Source organism: Athene noctua, chromosome 6 (genome assembly GCF_965140245.1).
Source record: "Athene noctua chromosome 6, bAthNoc1.hap1.1, whole genome shotgun sequence".
Taxonomy (NCBI): domain Eukaryota; kingdom Metazoa; phylum Chordata; class Aves; order Strigiformes; family Strigidae; genus Athene; species Athene noctua.
In genome coordinates, this window is record NC_134042.1 from 1,031,146 (window position 1) to 1,044,825 (window position 13,680).

Below are 13,680 nucleotides of genomic sequence, written 5' to 3' on the forward strand. Positions count from 1 at the left end.
CCGGGTGTCCACGGAGCTGCTCGACCTCTCCATCCCCGAGCTCAGTCTCCTCGTCGAGCAGGCCGAGCGCGGCGGGACACGAGACGACGCCGTCTGCGAGGCTGTCGACAGATGGGTCGCTCACAACCTGCCCAGACGCCAGCAGCACCACGCAGCCTGGCAGCAGCCACAGCGCGGCTACCCCGCGCGTGGGTGACGCAGCAGCAAGCCCAGACAACATCTTCCCTCCTGTTTCTTCTCTACTTTGATAAATTTCACCTCTTCGACCTCCACTTAAACATGACATGATAAGTCCGTATGGTGGTTTCTGTTGTGTGGGTTTTTTTTCCCTTCTACAAATCAGCTAGAACACACCCCACAAGAGGAATAATTGCTTGGAGGTTTGGTAGGCTGTTCTTGTGTATGAAGCCAATTTGTGCCGTGACGAGCCGCCCCTTCCACTAACAGGTTACAGCCATTTCTCCAGGGGTGCCTCCGGTAGCAATCGCAGCAATCCTCACTGCACACAGCCTGCGCTTTCTCCTGAAAAGCCCGTGGAGTAACACAGGGAAAACACGATGATAGGGGCTTGAACGCTCCTCACTGGCTGAGAATCTGGTTGCAGTTTCACGAGATCGCCTGTATTGCCTTTTTTCGGAGTATTTACAAACCCATGAATCTCCAGTGTCGCCGTCATTCCAACCCAGCGAGAGGCCCCACTGCCGGCCCTTGGAGAAAGCCGGAGCCGGGACCAAACCCAGCTCCAGTCAGCCCAGGAGATCACAACAGACCCAGATGCAGAATTACACGCAGACCTGGCAAACCCATCACTGCCCCTTCAGAGAACTGCAGGATGGTTTGTGTTGGAAGGGACCTTAAAGCCCATCCAGTCCCACACCCTGCCCCGGTCAGGGACACCTTCCACTAGCCCAGGTTGCCCAAAGCCCCGTCCAACCTGGCCTTGAACCCTTCCAGGGAGGGGGCAGCCACAGCTGCTCTGGGCAGCCTGTGCCAGGGCCTCACCACCCTCACAGGGGAGAATTTCTTCCTCAGATCTAATCTAAATCTCCCCCCTCTCAGTTTAAAACCATTACCCTTATCCTATCCCTACCCCCTGATCCAGAGTCCCTCCCCCCTTTCCCGCAGCCCCTTTCAGCCCTGGGAGGCCGCTCTAAGGTCTCCCCGGAGCCTTCTCTTCTCCAGCTGAACCCCCCCCTCTCTCAGCCTGTCCTCACAGGGGGGTGCTCCAGCCCCCCGAGCATCTTTGAGGCCTCCTCTGGACCTTCTTGAGCTGCGGGACCCCTTCTGGGGGCCCAGAGCTGGACACAGCACTGCAGGGGGGTCTCGCCAGAGCTGAGCAGGGGAGAGAATCCCCTCCCTTGACCTACTGGCCACAATTCTCTTGATGTAGCTCAGGACACAGTTGGCTTTCTGGGCTGCAAGTGCACTGTGCTGGCTCATAGTCACTGTCTATGACAAGCTCAGTTTCTTACATGAAATGTGTCTTTAAGTCATTTCATCTTTCTATAGTCATTTCCCCATAAAAAACCTTACTGTCCTTTATAAAGTGCTTTGAATTCTATGGATGAGAAGGACTGTATGAAAAGAGTCAGATTTTAATCACTATTGTTACTATTAACCTAACATGATGATTTGTCAAATTATGAGTTTATTATTAAAAAATAATATTTTGATAAATATTATGACATATTTATCAAAAGTAAGTAGTGATGCTGGCAGAAAAGCCCTATATACTACTTTCTACAGTTGGTCATACTGACAAAAACAAGGCTTGTTTAATACAGAAATGTTCCTGATAAATTCTGGAACTTCCTGACAGAGCAAAAGCTGTGTATAATCCCTTCATGAGGAGCAGAAGAGCAACCCAGGATGGACTCTACCCAATTTAAAAGCTGATACGATTCAGGGGTCATCCATCACGAGCGTGGAAACACGTCCGACACGTTTTCCCTGCAGGAGCTCCATGAGCACAGACGGCACCAAGAACCTCTTCCACTGCTTTCAGCACGTGGAGAAAGAAACACCCAGATTCGGATAAACCCCATCAGCAGCCCGGCTGTTCAGGAAAAGCCCGGCGGCCAAACTCGATGTCAAGAGAAACAACAGGCTGAGGCAGCCAGAGGGTGAGTGTGGACGTTAAAAACTGCTGCTATGAACCGCTCCGGTGTGAAATCCAGTCGATGGACAGCCTGGGACTGGTTTCATCATGCTGTGCTTGTGCCACGTCGAAGAAAGTAGCTGAGACTTGGTAAAACCAAGGGAGGAGGTGTTGCTGTCACAGTTAAGTTGCTGAATTTGGTAAGATACATGGACCTTCAGTCCCCTTAATACGTGAGCAGAGCAAATTTTTACCCTTACTGAATCAAACTGTACACACCACACTGCTTTATCCCTCGAGCTCAGTTTCTGACTAAGTCATGATCACCACGAAGTGCAGCCCACTTTTTCATTCACATTTGCAGTGGGATATAGCAAATATGAATTCTGGCCACACTTGGTTGCCCTTTTCATGTCTAAAACCTCACTGAAATGCACAGCATGACCGCAAGGTGTTCTACTTTTAACAATGTATATTTTGTTGTACGAAAATTGAATCACGGAGGTAGACAATATTTGGGAAAAAAAATGGAGTACACGATCAGCGCTGTAGAAAAACATTCAGAAGAGCTGTAAAAGTCAAAAGCGACAACATCTTCCTCTTTCTGGTAAGGATATTTAATTATTAATCCACATAACAAATAACAAAAATAGTGAATGTTAAAGAACCTTCTGCTTTGGCAAACTTTAGTTTATACTTGGTTAAAATCCCTATTTCTCACTCCTGTAATATTTTCTTTGAGAGGTTTTCAAGCTACCTCATAACATGCCTGTGAAATACATCACTTCTCTCCCTTACAGATGAGAAAATCAAGCAAAGCGTAATTAATTCATCCTTCTAAAGCTGCAGTCATCCCTAACACAGAGATCAAAGATTCTGGGAGTGAGGGAGCGAAACAGAGAAGCGATGTTAACCCCAGTCTCCAAATCTCCTGGTGAATCAGGGATAAACCTCCTTGCAGGGTGCTAAGGAACCGATTTCAGATTAATCTCTCAAACACGGCCACCCCTCGCCAGGCTGCAGGCAGAAGGATGTGCCACCAAGACAGATGAGGCGCTGCCGTCCGACGGTGTCACTGGCCTGTCATTTGCAATCCAAACAGTGACAAAATGGTACTGAACTGCTGACCTAAGTCTGCAGAGAGGGAACGGAGATTGTATGGGGCAGAGCTGGGACTGAGAAAAAGATCGGATCACAGTGTGAAAAATCTGTTCCTTCCCAATTACTGAGCTTCTCCGATAAGCTGGAGGTTAAAAACAATCCTGCCAAATCACTGATGATTTCATCAAATATACAGAGAACTCGAGGCTGAAGTGTCTATTTTGCTTGACAAGCAAAGCAGACACGCTGAGAGGGAGGGAGTAAAATACATTAATTACAGCCTGAGTGAGAGGGTATCAGAAAACATTCTGATTTTTCAGAAAACCTTCTTTATGATCCCCAAAGTGTATGCAAGGCAGTTAGGGGGAATCTTTGGAATTATGGGGAATCTTTGGCTGGCTTCTCTTGCCAAAAACAACTGGAGGTTGACAAAAAGTCAGCCCTATGGTGGGCTTGCCCCATCAGCACACACACAAACGTTTATTACCCCAAGGAAACAAGTCCCCCGCCCTCAGAAACCTGAAGGATGTGGGTTTAGCAGCCACTACATCCAAAGGCTGTGGTTAGGAACTGTAACCAAGGCATAGCCAAGACACCAACCAAATGCAATAAAATCACAGAGCAGTAAAAATTCAGCTTTGGTCTAGAAAAAAGCCCACCACTATTCTGCATGGTATCACTAACGTTCAAAATAATGTCTGAAGGCTTCACCAGATGCCAGATTTCTTCATCATCACGCACGATGCACAACACTTCCCATCTTAAAAGCCCACACCGACGTGAAGGGATGTTGCCTGCAGGAAATGCGACCAGGGACCCAGCACATTGCCCGCAGCGCCAAAAAGCAGCAGTAACACAGGATGGGAACAGCTGGCCCAGGAGCAGCCCTGCAGGAACAGCCTGGGAGCTGCAGGGAATCAGAAGCTGGATGCACACCATGTCTCATTAAATGACAGCAAAGGTCCCCGGGGCGTCCGAGCCGGAGCAGAGCCTCCGAGGCACGAGCGGCCGCCCCTCAGCTCTGCCCAGCACTGAGGAGGCTGCTGGGCACTCGGCTCCACGGGGGCCAGCTCACGGGCTGATCCACCAGCAACCGAGAAAGTGCGATGGGCACTTAGGAGAAGTTTGGAGCCAACGTTGGAGCCAACGGAGCCGTCCAGTCTTGGGAGGAGCTGGGGTCTGCATTTCTGCAGCAGAGGACCAAAGCGGCGGAACACAGCACAAAGCCAGGAAGCTGAGGAGCAGCAGCTCTGCTGAACGTCGGCCCTGAGCAAGGTGGGAAACAGCAGATTCCAACAGCAGCAGGGATGCTCCAGGTTAGAGCTCAGAGAAAACTGTCCAGTGTAAAGGCTGATAAAGCGCTGGCAGAGGGTGCTTACAGGAGAGGTGGGGACTTTTTAAGAAGATTGAACAAACACCTTGTAAGAAGAACACGAGCAGATCTGACCCTGCCTGAGGCCAGGAGGCCAGACGAGGCGAGAGCCCATGGCCCCGGCCGAGCCCACGGAGCTGCGTGTGTCAGCCCTGAGCCTCCCCACGGGGCCCTGCAGAGACACTGCACAAGGACAGAGCTCACCCCGCTGCCCTGGGACAGTACGGCAGACACACGCCCAGGAGACCGCCGCGTACAAGGACAAAATTCTACGGCCACTGAACAAATCTCAAAGCTGAATGAACTGTTTGTCTCCCTCTCCCTTCAGAATTCCTACACACACACACACACACAGAGTTTTAATATAACTCCAGGAATTTGAAATATGGGTAAAAATATCTTCTCACAGCTATTATCTCCATACTACAGGTTTGACAGTGAACTCTGTACAGTGCCTTAAAGCTCCAGAATAACTTGTCATCAGCTCCATCCACATTTCTCCTCTTATGAGCCTTCCCCACCCTGCTCCTACTTCCTTATTTTCTTTCTTCTTCTTTTTTTTTTTTTTTTTTTTTTTTTCCCCACACTATGGAATTATCGCAAAAAGCAAGATGAACAAAGATGATTAGATGAAGGTCACAAGCTGAAGTATGCGAGATTTGGTATCAGCAGAGTTAAATACATCAGGGAGGAATGAGATATATTGACAGCTGAAGGGTTTGTTCATTTGCAAATTTTCTGCTAGATCCACTTTTGAGAAAGTCAGAATGTAATAAACAGTCATTCTCTGCAGGGTTATGGATGAGAAAAAAGAAGAGTTCTAAGTAGTATTGATTTGGGGTGAAGTGGCAGAACGTGACAATCAATAGAGTTTAGTCAGATATAAAATAGGAATCACACCAGTCATGACAGGATTGTTACAGGAGTCAAAATCTGGTATTAGCTGGACCTGTACTGCAGTTTTTTGTTCTTAAATAATTAACCATCAAAACAGGAAGGCAACTTTAGCCGATCTGTATATCCCTAGTAATACAAATAGGTACCAAATACCGGGTACCAGTACTTTAGCTTCTTAGAAAGAACAGTGAGAGTCTAGACAGTCTGAAGTGCAAGTTTACCTAAGTGAAAACAGTCATCTGACAAAGAAACAACAAAACAGTCAGCAGCACAGTCCTTGGAATAGCTTCCTTTGTGGAAGCCCCAGCACTGTGTTCAGATATCTACCATACTTAGCCATGAAAGTACCAAAATACTCCATGTGTTACGTAGGCTATATTGAGTAAAAATAGTAGTAGAAATGTCACCTGAAAGCAGTTTCTAAGATTTTGTGTGATTTAGGAGCCCTGTGACAGAAAGAAAAAAAAAAAAGGAAAGAAAAGAAAAAACAAAAGAAAAAGGTGTTAATTGCCAGAATTTGCTTTAAGATAATCTTGAAAATGCTGCAATATTTTAGGAAATATTTATTACAGTTGAAAACTTGCTGAGGTTCCACATGCTCACTGAACTGTATCGGCATGCCACTCATCATGTCACGAATCAGACACGCAGCCACTCATACAGTTAACAAACAATCCATACTTCAAAGTGTCCCATGAGCAGGGGCAATTCAAAGGCGGCTGTGGAATTTATGGGCAAGCAGAAAGGCTCACGCTTCCCCCACCGCTAGAACACCACCAGCCCCGCGAACACAGCCGCTCCTGAGGGTGGGGAAGGCCAAGGAAACCCTTTAGATTACCACACAGCAATTTCTTCATCCATTTACCTCGAAGAACATACTACGAGGCGAGTTAGGCGTTTTTGAAGGCCCCTCCGCTGTTACAGCACACATTCCTCATTCCCAAACATTCACCTCTCTCCCCGTTGTTTCTGCAATGTTTGCAGCTGAAGGATCAGAAAGCCAATCGGCCTGGTTCATTGTCAGTGCTGGAACAGCAGTGCCGTTCTTTCTTATCCCCACATGTAGGTATTCGTTTGGTCTTCGATGCTAGCAGCACCTGTCCTCTCATTTCAGGGCAGCATTACAACACGAGGAGAGGCTGCCATCCAACCAGAAACAGAGGGTGCAGTGACAAGACAGCACTAAGCAGACATATCTAAATCACCCCGCCAAACAAGGCCATGCTTATAAGCACAACGCAGGGGCGTCCAGAATCTCTAGGCAGTTGCCTGAAATCTCTGCAGCAATTCCTGCAGTAATACGCCCAAAGTTTGCATGCAGAGCCACATAAATTCAGGGGGTTTGGCTTGCAAATGCTTCAGTGGGTACCAGGATGCTGCTGCACTGTTAGTTCAAGATGCTCTGTAGCTCATCGGTCTGCAGGGAGAGGCGCTCGGAAGACCTCGCGATGTGCGGGAAGAATAGGGAACCAATCAAACATGCCAAAACACAGCCATGCTTAAGGTGGATGCCTTTAAGGAGCATATATAAAGCAATTGCGCAGCTAATAAGTTGAACAAGTAGTCAACCCACATATTGGCGTCTGTGCTTTTGTTCCCGTGAAGGTTTTAACCTCCTGCAAGGGTTAGCGGTGATCTGAGCGCCACGTGTCTGTGGATTGGCAGGTAGAAAAAGACAGCTGATGCCTTACCACAACAAATGGTGACCCCGACGTGATGGCAGTGGTGATTTCGGTGTGCGGACCGGTGGCGGTCGGCGGCACACGGCAGGAGGTGACGGAGCTCCACGCAGGACGGGAGACTCCACGGCGCGCCATGGAGGCCACAATCAAGGTACTGAAAACATGGGGAATGCAATATAAGACTTCCATGAAGTCGAGCGCTTTAAGAGCTATGCTACAAAGATTATTAAAGCTCGGCATTTTGGCCGAGCCGATGGATTGCATGAAGTCAGAGCTCTGGCCTCTGATAGAAGCTGATTTAACAGAGCAGGCAAAATTGGGAAATCCAGAGCACTTGGTGACTTGGGATAAGGCAAATGCATTGATGAAAGCCACCCAAGCCGAACAACGTGCATCTAAGGATGCACACAGGGGACTGCAACGCTTCTCAGAGGAGACTACTCAGTCGGAGGAGTCCGCGGGGTCCAGCAGCGGTCGGGGTGCGCAGTATGGAGATGGCAACGGTGGCCCGGGGCCCCCCCGAGCCCCCTGCGCCGCGGAGCGGCCGCCTGCGGCTGAGCCCGGCACCGCGCGCTGGGCCCGCCCCCCCCCTCCTCGCGACAAAAGCAACGAGTTTTTCACAGAGCAGGTGCTGACGCTGTCATGCAGCACAGGCTTTATATGTTCTTAATGGTGTCTTCGTATTTGTAATGTTTGTCATTCTCTGTTGTGTCAGTAAGGAGTGTGAGGGACTTCCTGGTGTGGTTGTGTGATTGTTCTGCGTGTGTGAGACGCAGCCCAGCTGCAGCTGCGGAGTCATCGGTGCTGCTGTCTGTTCGGGCTCAGTGTTCTCAGTGTTACAGGTAAAATACCTCCTCTAGCAGGAGGCAGTCATTCTGTGTTGGTTGTTGTCTTGAATTTAGGTGCGTGCTCTGCGGGGAGAGTGCACCTCTGAACCATCTGCCTGATGGAAATATTCTTGAAAGATCATCTACCACCTGACAGGGGTTGTTTTTTTTACCAGGGGTCGTAGATGCTGGTTATAAAGAGAAAAATCAAAACTATGGTCTGTACCCCTGTGCTCTGTAACAAAACGGTCAAAAATTGTTCAGCTTGTTAATTTTACTGTGGCTCCCCCTACTACTATGCCGAGAAGCCGCGATGACTCGGGATTTGGAACAGCAGGTACCCCTTAAATATTTCTGGACTCAGACAGTGACACAAGGTTGACTTCTGGTAAAATGTACTCTCGTTAAAGCTAAAAAATCTGTCGAGCTGACAGGCATTTTAGATACTGGCGCAGATGTGACCGTAATATCTGTGAGCAGACTGGCTGTTGGCTCTGGTAACTCAAATGCTTTTCAGGGTTGGTGTCATGCTGTAACAATTCAAAGCAAGGATCTCATTCATGTAAGAGGCCCAGAAAGCTGGGTAGCAAATATTCACCCATTTATATTGGAAACCCCTATTACGTTTTGGGGTTGTGACTGTATGACTCAATGGGGAACTCCAACTGGATCAAATTTGTCTTAATCACCACTGCAGCACAACCCCCCCTGAAACCCACCCTGAAACTCACCTGGAAAATGGAATCACCGGTGTGGGTGGGTCAGTGGCCCTTGCCAAGGAAAAAGTCATGCCACCTTAATGACTTAATTCAGGGATGATTAAGTTTCTTATTTTAAAGAAAAGTGGTAAATAGTGACTTTTACATGATCTCCAGCATATTAATGATACCACACAGGATAAAAATACTTTACAACCATGAATGCCCTCCTCAACGATGATTACCTGAAACTGGCATCTTGTAGTAATTGATCTAAAGGATTGATTTATTTTATCATTCCCTTGCATCCGAACGATGCACCTACAATTACCTTTTCTATTCCCACTATTGATGTTAGTGAACCTGCAAAACAATACCACTGCATTATTTTACCATAAGACATAAAAGTCCCACCAGGTCCCCCAAGCTGTTACATATCATTATATGGATGACATCCTTACAGCAGCAGTAACACAGGAGATCATGGAAAAGGCTCTGGCTTTAACCAAGCACTCACTATCTCAAATGGTGTTGCAAATAGCGCTTGAAAAGGTACAGATATCATCACCAGGCAGTACCTGGGCTGAAGGATTTGTGAACAGACTATTGTCCTGCAACAGCTTAAACTTAAAACTGATGTTAAGACTTTAAAAAAGATTTACAGAAACTGTTAGGAACCATAAATTGGATACAGCTGTGTGGGCCTAACTCATGATGATCTGCATAGCTTGTTTGATATTTTATGAAAAGATCCTTCACTGACATCACCCAGAGTACTTACAGAGAAAGCAAAACAAGATCTCCACCGTATAGCTAACGCCATCTCAAACAGACAAGCATCACAGGTACACTGCATTCCCCCACGGGACAAGCCACCGTAGAAAGAGCACGCCAAACTTTGAAAGCACTTTTGCAAAAACAAAAAGGGAGAGAGATCTTGGCTCCAGGGCAGCCATATGCTCCGCTGTTTCAGTGGGATGAAAAACACATGCCTTTTTTCCACCAGAATGCCAGAGCAAAATCAAAACCAGTTTTCTTTGTCAAGGCATCAGGCTAAAGACATCACTGCAACTTGCCCTGAATACCAGACAGACTCCATCTCCTCAACAGGGAAGTGGTGTCGACCCTTGGGGACTCACCTCCTCAGAATTATGCCAATCTGATGTCACTCACTCCGCTGCATTTGAAATGTTAAAATATGTACATGTGTCTGCTGATGCCTGTTCTGGAGCACTGTTTGCATCCTGCCATACAGTGGGGGGTCAAGCACCTGACCAGCATTCCCCACTCACCGACCGGTCAGGCCATGGTGGAGCATACATCTAGCAAGCTAAAGCGTCTGTTACAACAACAACAACAACAAAAGGGGGAAGATGCAAGATACCAGATCAACAAGAGGTCCAGAGCAAGTCTCAAGTGTTAACAAAAAACTTAGAAAGTAGTAACTGAGGAGGACCATATCTTTTAATAACCTGGGGAAGAGGTTATGCTTGTGTCTCCACAGGTCTCGTCTCCAATGGTCACCAGCAAGGTGTGTGCAACCCCCCCTGAGGGTGAGAGGCAGCCAGCACTCAGGATCCAGCTGTGGGTGCTGTGGGTGCCCCTGTGCCGACAGTTTGCGGTCTCTTCGACTGGTCATTTAAGCAGAATGTCTGGGTAATGTTTGCTACTGCAGCAGAACAAACTACACTACAGTTGCCAATTCTTTTAAGAGAAGATGCTGACAGTAATTGCAACTCCTTAATGAGATATCTAGGCTTACTAGTCACTAGTGAAAGATGTAGTTTAGATGAAATGCAGTTATTAATAAGGATGAAATGCTGTAAGAATGTGTGTATTCAACTTTCTTTGTTTAGCAATATTAAGAATTAAGAGCTCAAGTGTTTAACCTTATTAGAAACTCCCTTGGTTTTCCCCCTGGAGTGCTGGCCAGGCTCTGGGTGGAACCCAACGGGAGGATGAAATCAGATGTTCCCGCTCAAAGAAAACTGCCAGTTATTTTGGCCTGTTGATTTAGAGGCTGGACCTGCTTGCAGCGACTTTGGATGCCTCACCTACGGATGGACGCATCACGTAGGGTTTCCAGTTTGTGAGGAAGGGCACTCTGAATTCTCGCTGCATCCAGGGTTCCCCAGCGATTGCAGATCTGAATGTTAGTACTTCTATTAAGTGTGCTATTCCGTACTTTCCTTACTGTTTATTTTGTAGTATTTAGTCATATCTCTTATTTATCAGTACTGAAATTAGCCTACTCTTTTAACTAGTAATTGTAACTGCTGTACTGTTTCAGCCTTCTGTGGAACTATTGTAAGTATGCTGTGTTTTTGAAGTTTGTCTAACCTTTAGTTGATACAGCTCTCAAACAAGTCTTGCAGGTGCCGTTGCAAAAACCGAGAAAGGGGAGATCTGGGAGGCATTGGCCTTACACAGCCTCTGACAAACAGCTAGGCTTTGATGAAGAGCAGGCCTCAGAAGATAGATAAGAAACTGCTGAGCTGTGCCAAGGTGGCAGGGAAAAATCAATCAGGACAGCAGGCATTTTGCCTGGGCTTAGCAACTGCTGCCGACCCATCTCAGACCTGTTTGATTGGAGTTAGAGCTGAGAGGCTCTCTTCCCCCAGTAGCTGGGAATAGCATGCGAGGTCAGGCCTGGGGATGTATATAGTTTGGTGGACAAAAAGCCGATCTGACACATGGTTGGTATCATCAGACAGTCTGGCTGGGATGGCAAACCCGTGCCTTTAGCCTGGGCTTGTCAAAATACCAACAAGGCCGCCTTTGTTACCACAGTCGCTGTTGCAGCGGACCTCATAGGACGCCTACGCAACATGACCCTTCAACACTTTGGGAAGGAACCTGACACAATACTCATCCCCTGGAAGCAGCAAGTGTGGGACGACATGGTTACACGTTCGGAAGACTTACAACGTGCCATCTTTGACTTTCCAGGGTCCATGACAACTGGAAAGGGTCTACAATGGGTTACACACCTGAAGACACTTCAGCTACAACTTACACTACCTCTAGTCATGCGCCCTCTTAACGGTACAACATACCTTACAGATGCCTCATCGCAATCACAAACAGCTGCAGTCGTATGGAAAGCTGAAGGACACTGGGAAAAGAGGTTGTGGACTCAGACTAATAAATTAGTACAATGGTTGGAAGCCAAAGCGGTCCAGACGGCACTCCAGCAGGAAACAGAGAATCCAATTAATATTGTTACAGACTCTCTCTATGTTTATAAACTTGTACACAAAATGGTAACCGTAGGATTTGTGCAGACGGAAGTATCGACTTTGCTTTATGACGCTCTACAACAACACGTAGGACAGGCCTTTCTTACACATGTGAACAGTCACCAATCCCTACCTGGCCCAATTATAGAAGGCAATCATAAGGCTGACCAGGTGGCTCGGGGTGTATGGTCACTAGGTACTGCAAAACGTTTACAGGCCTTTCTACACCTCGGAGCAAAAGCCTTAGCGAAAACATGTCATATTTCTCTGTCACAAGCAAAAAACATAGTGGCACTTTGTCCCTACTGTCAAAAGGGCCCACTGTGGGAAGCAGGTGTCAATCCAAGGGGTCTCTCCCCCAGTCAGATATGGCAAACTGACATAACAGAATTTGACCTATTAAAACCAAATAAATACCTCATGGTAACCATTCACACCTTGAGTTCTACAATATTAGCCACGATGGCTTGCAAACAAACAGCCAGACACATTATTGCTCATTGGGAGGGCGCCATCGCCTTATTAGGGAAGCCACAAGAGATTAAAACAGATAACGGCCCTTGTTTCATCGCGAGATGTACGAAAGAATGGTGTGCGTTATGGGACGTCAAGTTAGTACACGGCCTTCCTTACAGCAGTCAAGAGCAAGCAATAGTGGAACGTGCGCATCGCACCCTAAAAGCCAAACTACAACAGCTTGGGGAGGGGGAAGGTCATAAGGGGACAATACCCATAGACCGGCAACAGACTTTATTGTCCCGCGCCCTTTATGCTTTAAATCATTTTGTAGAGGCGACGAGTCCACACCTCCCCTGTGGAAACACTTTATGCCAACCCAGGAGACAAAAAATTATCCTTTGGTTCAGGTCAAGGAACTGGGAGCGATAGAGTGGGAATCTGGCTGGTCGCTGAGAGTGTTTGGGCGTGGGTATGCAGCAGTGGAAAAAGATGGTTTAATTAAATGGATACCTGCCCGATGTATAAAACCTGAAATAACCATTTCTTCTTAAAGTTTTTGCAGATTTTCTGTGGCTTTTGGCTACTTGGATCTTCTGCTAGACGAACCATCTCGCCCAGACCCAACATATGGGCAAGCACTACAGAGAGGCATGCAGCAGCTGTGGTTAATACAGAGAAAGAATGGAAAAAAAAAAAAACCAACACCAAAAAAACCAACACCGAAAAAACCAACACTGAAAAAACCCACCCTTGTATATGAAGAAATAGAACGACAAGTCTTCAATTATTACAAATATAGCTATATAGCATGGGGAGGGGGAAGTGTAGGGAGAGGCGCTCGGAAGATCTCACGATGTACAGAAAGAATAGGGAAGTAAAGATCTCGCGATGTACGGGAAGGCATATATAAAGCAATTGTGCAGTTAATAAATCGAACAAGAAGCAACCACCATATTGGCGTCTGTGCTTTTGTTCCCGCGAAGGTCATAATCTCCTGCATGGATTAGCTGTGATCTGAGCGCCACACCTCTGCGGATTGGCAGATAGAAAAAGACAGCTAATACCCCTACCTCAACACAGGACTACTGCAGCTGGAATATTTTTGGATTGCAGAGAGACAAAGCTCCTGTTTAAGGAAAAAGATTTAAAAAAAAAAAAAAAAAGAAAAAGAAAGGCAGGGTGTCATGGAATGCTGTTTTGACTGAATATCACCTAAGGCCCAAGCCCTCTACTCATGTTGTTGGATAAATGAGATTGTCTTTGTTATTTGATTTCTCTATCTCGATACTGAATTTCACACCTCCTAT